Below are 7,651 nucleotides of genomic sequence, written 5' to 3'. Positions count from 1 at the left end.
ATGACTAAACTATTGAAAAATTGGGAAATATCAAGGTATGTCTTATTTCCATAGAAAAGCACATTTTTCTTGTGTATTTCTGACACAGACATCATTGAGCGATATCTTAGCCACTTTCGTCATTCAAAGGGAAACGCCCCTTTCGGTCTGCTTCTTGCTCCTCTTTATTCTATCATGTTCAGTCGAAGCCAGCCAAAGTCCAATCAGCGACGCGCGCATCAGTCAATCGTCGACCAGCAACCGGAGAAGGACTCCTATTGGAATAATTTTTACATATTCGTCACAATCTAGCTAGCCTATCGAATGAGCAAACCACAGAAACGAAGGATGGACAAGGAAGCATACAATTACCGACCGCATTTTAATTGAATCTTCTTCGGTAATCTTTTGGTGTGTTTCTGTTTTACAATGGAATGAAAACCCAGTTCGATCTAAGGTGACTACCCCTAACCGTCCTTTTCAGGACGACAACTTCATTTTGAAAGAGTTATGAGAATTTTCTATAGTGACGAGCGACATTACTGGTGATTGGTGATCAGGGCCAAATAATGCTTTTCGAGAATCACAGTGCCACGAAATAAATTCCCCTGTGGGCATGAGTCGGATAAATTGCGGACGACACTAGAATGTAGAATCCATCCCGGTTTGCCTCGCATTTAGCGATGATTAAATAATTCCGTTATAATTATAAAGATTATAATCGTCGCTTTTTATATGCATGCTAGAGCGATCAGTATCAACTTTTCGAACAAAGAGCTAAAACTAATCGGCAACAGATTTGTTGATGTTTTGATTTGGTATGAAAGTGCTACCGCCGCCCGACCCGAGCGACGGGAACCTAGGTAAAACTTCGTTTGGCATTTCTCTCCATTGAAAACAAATCAACCGAAATTATAATGTATAATTAAATGAAATGTCTCTTGTTGTAACTCTTTTTCGTGGAATGCATTGTTGTAGTACTAAAAAGGGTCGTTTTGTTTGAAATCGTGCTGTAATTCAATTTAAGCGCCACGAATACGACGAGCCAGCTGGCTGTCCTTCGGCACGCTTGGCGTGGATTGCGCACAGGTTGGTATCCACAAACAGACTGACAAGATATGCCTCGCTCGCTTCCTGCAGAGCCGTGACGGCCGAGCTCTGGAATCGCAGATTCGTCTTGAAGTCCTGAACTACAAACCAGGCACTTGCGGATCAGCAGCTCCGTCGATATCTGGTAACGACGAATCTCACGCAGAGCAACCATTCCCGGCAGATAGCAATGCGGCTTCTCGCCTCCTCCGGTGGTTGTGGTGCTCTTGCGAGCGGCTTTCGTAGCCAGCTGCTTGCGAGGGGCCTTTCCTCCAGTGGACTTATGGGCAGTCCGATTGATACGAGCCATCGTCGTAGTAATGGTCTTGCTTTAGTGGGATCCGAAGTCAGTTTGAGGTTGGGGTACTTTTCCTTTAAGTCCGCGAACTCCATGTTCTCCTCTTTGCTCAAATCGATGTTGAAGTTGCCGTCCGTCCCCAGATACCACTACGAAGCAGACGAAGTTCTTCATGGCGCGGAAATTCTTCGAGTATCAAAAGGAGACCATGCCAATAGGCACTGGAGAAGTACCTCAAACTGGCTTCGGAACCCACTAGAGCAACCAATCTAAGTGGGTCATGTGAGGACCTAACGTTCAACCGGAATATTTGTTTGGAGAGTAAGTGTTAACGCTCATGTTTCTTCTTCCATCAACCAGTTCTATCGGTGTTGAACTGTTAACTGGATCAACCAAATAATAACACACAATGTCCATAATAAGTGAGAATGGACATGCAACAAATAGTGTGACAATTGATTAGATTTTTAGCAGTAGAATTCTTTCATAATTTCGTGACGGTCTCAAGCTAGGAAATAGAAGAAGCTAACGTTATCCAACGTCAACTTGGCGGTCGTATCTCGGAAACAACCTTTTACTTTTTGACGTTGGATAACGTCTTACGGCAACATACTGGGGTACAATTTCGAAAAACGAAAAATCGCTCGCGTCACGAAAAGTGGTTAGATTTTGACTGTTAATAACTTACTAACGCCCGGATAGATTTTCAAGATTCTTGCACCAATCGATTGGAAATCTTTCTACGAATCTACTCCAACAATGAAAACTATTGATTCTCATGACTAAACTATTGAAAAATTGAGAAATATCGAAGCATGTCTTTTTTTTCATAGAAAAGCACATTTTTCTTGTGTATTCCTGACACAGACATCATTGCGCGATATCTTAGCCACTTTCGTCATTCAAAGGGAAACGCCCCTTTCGGTCTTCTTCTTACTTCTCTCCATCTCGTGTTCAGTCGAAGCCAATCAAATTCCACTTCACGCGCACGCGCACGACCGCATTTTAATTAAATCGTCTTCGGTAATCTTTTGGTGTGTTTCTGTCTAAGAATGGAATGAAAACCCAGTTCGATCGATTGTGACTACCACCAACCGTCCTTTTCAGGACGACAATTTCATTTTGAAAGAGAGTTATGAGAATTTTACACCGTGAAGAGCGACATTACTGGTGAATGGATGGGATGGATTCATATTTCGGTCAGTCATTTGCATGCAATCTTTCATAAGCGTCAACATTAGTGCTTTACGAGAATCACAGGGCCAAGAAATCAATTTCCCATCGCACTCTTGCAGGGCAATCTTCGACATTGTGTGCATGAGAGATAAATTGGGGACGGCACTAGAATGAGGATCCCGGTTTGCCTCGCATTATGCGATGATTGAATAATGCCGTTGTCGTCGTCGTCGCTAACCACATGCATGACAAAGCGATCAGTATAAACTTGTCGATTTGAAAGCTAAAACTTATCAGCAACAGCTTCGTTGATGATTTGATTTGGTAAGAAATTGTCGGTCGAAACCAAATAATCGCACAGAGTAGACTGCAAAAATGCTACCGCCGCCCGACGGGAACCTATGTAAAACTTTGTTTGCCATTTCACTCCGAATTTTCAATTGGCCTAATCATCCGAAATTTCAATTGGCAATTAAATAAATAAATAAATTAATAATAATATGTGAAATATCTCTAGCCGTAACTCTTTTACGTGGAATGCATTGTTGTGGCTCTGAAAAGGGCCGTTTTGCTTGTGTCATTCAATTTAAATTTAAACTCGTTCGTCACGTATACGACGAGCCAGCTAGAAGGCTTTCGGCATGATGGTCACACGCTTGGCGTAGATCGCGCACATGTTGATAGCCTCAAAGATAGGCCTAGCTCGCTTCCTGCAGGGCCATGACGGCCAAGCTCAGTAATCGCAGATCGGTCTTGAAGTCCTGAGCGATTTCACGGACCAGGCGCTGGAAAAACAATTTGTGGATCAGCAGCTCCGTCGAATTCTGGTAGCGACGGATCTCACGCAGAGAGACCGTTCCTGGCTGATAGCGATATGGCTTCTTGACTCCTCCGGTGGCTGAGGCGCTCTAGCGAGCGACTTTCGTGGGGCCGCTTCCACCAGTGGACTTACGGGCAGTCTGCTAGGTAGAGCCATCGTCGTAGTGTTCTCTGGACGGATTGAAACAAATGAATGATTGAATGTGCGCGGCTGCCGGTCCCTTTTAAGACCTTCTCTTGCGAGCGAGCGAGACGAACAGTGAACAGCGAGCGAGCAAGAAGAATTCATCCATTGCGTACCGCATAAAAGGAGCCGAGCGGCGGCCAAGCATCAGTTTTGTTACAATCGTTGCCGAAGGTAGACCGGACTCGGAAAAGGAAGCGCCAAGCGTCATCGCAAGGTTTTGCGTGACAACATCAATTCGTCCCCTTAATGCTACAACTAGATAACTCGAAAATCAAAATTTTAGGATGTGCTACTTTGAAAATATGACCATTTTACAAGGTGACGGTTAATCGCAGAGGATATGGTTGAAAAATAAACTTTAACTTGTGTATTTTGAATCACACGCTTATGAGCTGTAGGTATTTTACAGATCTAATTAATAAAAATGTTTTGGCATATTGAAGTCAAAAATTTCAAATTTCGAGTTATCTAGTTGTAGCATCAAGGGGACGAATTGCATCATCACCAAACCACCGCCGTCTGGCTCGCCGTGGTGACGTCAAGCGTACCTTCGGTCTCATCTACGAGAAAACCCGCGGTGTGCTGAAGTCATCCAGAATTTTGTCGCCTACACTCTGAAGTGGCAGGGCCGTACGCTGTACAGATTTTGAGGTTAAATCACCTCCATCACCGAGACCAGAATTCAAAACTGAAGCACTGAATCCATCAAACCTGAGCATGGAATGGCGATCGACGATATCCAAACCCAACCGTCCTTTTCAGGACGACAATTCAATTTTGAAAGAGTTTTGAAAATATTTCTACCATGAAGCGCAACAGTATTGGCAATTCTCACAGCAACAGACCTGTCGGTGAACTAAATAATAGTTACTCGATTCTCACAGTTCAATCGGCCCTTTTCAGGGCTAACAAATGTGTACTAAAGAGTTGTTTGTGTTATATTTGCTAATGTGTTTACCACATTCTTGCTATAATTCATCTCTGATTAGTTATGAATAATTGACAAAACGACAATTTGAGAATGTTTCCGAAACGCTGCTGCAGTGCTGTCGGAATGCAATATATTTTCTATTGTTAAGGAATGATTCAAATATTTTGAATTAATTGCTCCAAATTAACAATGATTAAGTATACACTTAAAAATCAATTCTTCAATATAACGGACTAAGCTTCTGAATACCTGTAAAGTGATTATTTTGTATAAACACAAAATAATAACACAAATGTCTATAATAAATCAGAATCGACATGCAACAAATAGTGTGAAAATTAATTGGATTTTTAGCAGTAGAAATCTTTCATAAGTTCGTGACGGTCCCAAGCCAGGAAATAGAAGAGGCTAACGTTATCCAACGTCAACTTGGCGGTCGTATCTTAGAAACAACCTCTTACTTTTTTGGTGACATGTAACATCAATTATACTGACAAGGCGCAGTATACATTATATTAAAAATTCAGGGACAATGCGCTATAAACATTTTTCGTCTCTTGAAGTTCAGGATAGAGTGTTTAGGTCAGGCCTGCCCAACCTTGTCGAAGCGCGGGCCAAATCTCAGAAACAATATAGTGTGGTTGGTTAAATTTGTTGGTGCACTACATTTTTTGTAATTATGTATTTATTTATTTGATTTTACATCAATTAGCTTGATAGAACCTCGTCAACAATATTTCGCCAATTCACTCAATGGCCACTTCTCTCCATCCTCGACTGCGATCCTTGTGTACCTGGTCAATCCACCTTGCTCGCTGTGCCTCACTTCTTGTTCCGACCGGATTTGTGGCGAACACCATCTTTACTGAGCTGTTGTCCGGCATTCTTGCACCCTGCCCTGCCCAACGTATCTTTTCAGCTTCAGCATACTGGGTTCGCCGTGAGCTCGAGGTTCATTCTTCGCAGCCACACACCGTTCTCCTTCACGTCACCGAAGATCGTCCTTAGCACTCGGCGTTCGAAAAGCTGGAAGGTCGACAGAGATCTCCACACAGTTTTGCACACCGTCCATCGTTGCTCTAATCAATCTTGTGAGCTACCCGGGAAAGCTGGTCTCGTCAATGATCGTCCATAGCTCTACACGGTCAATACTGTCGTATGCCGCCTTGAAATCGATGAACAGATGGTGCGTAGGGACCTGGTACTCACGGCATTTCTGGAGGATTTGCCGCACGGAAAAGATCTGGTCCGTTATCGAGCGGCCGTCGATGAAACCTGCTTGATAACTTCCCACAAACTTGTTTGCTATAAGTGATAGTTGACGGAAGAGAATCTGGGATAGCACTTTGTATGCGGCGTTTAGGATGGTGATTGCACGATAATTTTCACACTCCAATTGTCGCCCTTTTTGTAGATAGGGCATATAATGCCTTGCTTCCACTCCTCCGGTAGCTTTTCCGTTTCCCTGATTCCGACTACCGTGATGAATCGAAATCCAGACAGCACCAATATCCGGACACTCAATCCATTTTTATTAATTTAACAATGAAATCTCAAATAATCTGATCATATTTTGTTCGTAATTTAAAATTTGAATTTTTTTTAACATTTTACTCTTATATACCATCTAGTAACCTTTGCCAAAATAATATTAAAAATAAAAACAAATTTGCAAACCCAGTTTGGCATTTTTCCTTGCGTCGTACAAGTTCACGTTGAGATGATTTTCAATGGCTCACCAAGCTTGGTTCATACGAAATAATGTTGCTAAACCTTTGATTTAATAATTGTTTGGTTCGAAACAGTGATTGTGGTGATAAATTATAAGCAACAATGGAGACAAGTGGTGCGTGTATGTGCAAATTACTTAATTAATTGAATAATTTATGCATAGATAAATGCTGTCCGGGTTTGCGAGCCAGTGATTCTAAAACCGGACATAAGGTTATATCGGTATAAATTGCAATGTAAACGCAAATTTGTGAAGAATATTTGTAGAAAATTAGTAGTTACTGAAGAAATAAACATTATAAGTGATGCAACAATAGTCCTACAAAAAAAAATCTGCTGAAACAATGCTAATTGCAATTGCGCTACTACATAGCTTCCGGTATCAAACAACAAGCAAGGTATGGAGGTAATAAAAACTTGAATTTAATACGAAGTTATGTGTTTCATAGTATAATGTGGCAAGTGCATGTGGTACGGTTTCGGTAATCCAGATCTTTTTTCAGTTTAATTGATTTTCCCGAAGAGGTCATAAAGGTTTTGAACACTTAAAATTAAGCTGTCCGGATTTTGATTCACCAGCGTCCGGCTGATTGATTAATGTGTCCGGATTTAAGGACATGACATGCCGAATTATTTTCACGATTTTCGTATAAAATGTTATTTTTTGGTAAAATATTCTTCGTTTTCATGATTGTGAGACCTTAAACTAATTGTATACATACCACTCTATGATAAAATAATATAATGAGGTAGTGAAAATAGCTCTTGAAGATTTGGAGTGTCTTAAGCGTCTGGATATTGATGCAGCACGGTATCAGCCGATGCAGACAAGCGGCCAACCTGTCCGGCCCCATCTTGATGAGTTCGGCTACGATACCATCCTTGCCAGCGGCCTTGTTGTTCATGAGCTGTTGAATAGCATCCTTAACTTCCACCATTGTGAGAGCTGGTTGGTTTACACTGTCCGTTGTGCTGACGTAGCCATCCATCGTATTGTTGCTTCCACCTTTCGATAATCTCGCGTCCGTCCGTCAAGATGCTCCCATGCTTATCCCGGCACATTTCAGCTCGCGGCACGAAGCCTTTGTTGCGAGATGTATTGAGCTTCTGATAGAACTTCCGCGTTTCTTGAGAACGGTACAGCAAATCCATCTCTTGGCATTTCACCTCTACCAGGCGGCGCTTTTTGTCCCGGAATAGACGGTTTTGCTGTTTCTGCTTCAGGCCGTTCTCGTTCGTCAGCCGGTGGGCGCTGAACTTTCCAATCGTCGGTCTGAACTCCTCCTCCTGGCCAATCTGAGCGTTCAAATCTCCTATGATGATCTTGACGTCGTGGCTTGGACAGCGGTCGTACTCGCGTTCGAGCTGCACGTAAAATGCGTCCTTGTCATCATCAGTGCTTCCGGAGTGAGGGCTATGCACGTTCATGATGCTGAAGTTG

The 7,651-nt window shown here is 42.4% G+C and overlaps 2 pseudogenes; both read right to left on the bottom strand.

Annotated features, from left to right (window-relative positions):
- Window positions 1–803: 803 nt before the first annotated feature.
- On the bottom strand, window positions 804–1,536 carry LOC110679178 (annotated as a pseudogene).
- Window positions 1,537–3,107: 1,571 nt separating this feature from the next.
- On the bottom strand, window positions 3,108–3,756 carry LOC110678265 (annotated as a pseudogene).
- Between the last annotated feature and the right edge of the window lie 3,895 nt (window positions 3,757–7,651).

Source organism: Aedes aegypti, chromosome 3 (assembly GCF_002204515.2).
Source record: "Aedes aegypti strain LVP_AGWG chromosome 3, AaegL5.0 Primary Assembly, whole genome shotgun sequence".
Classification (NCBI taxonomy): domain Eukaryota; kingdom Metazoa; phylum Arthropoda; class Insecta; order Diptera; family Culicidae; genus Aedes; species Aedes aegypti.
This window is presented reverse-complemented; position numbering and strand designations above follow the sequence as displayed.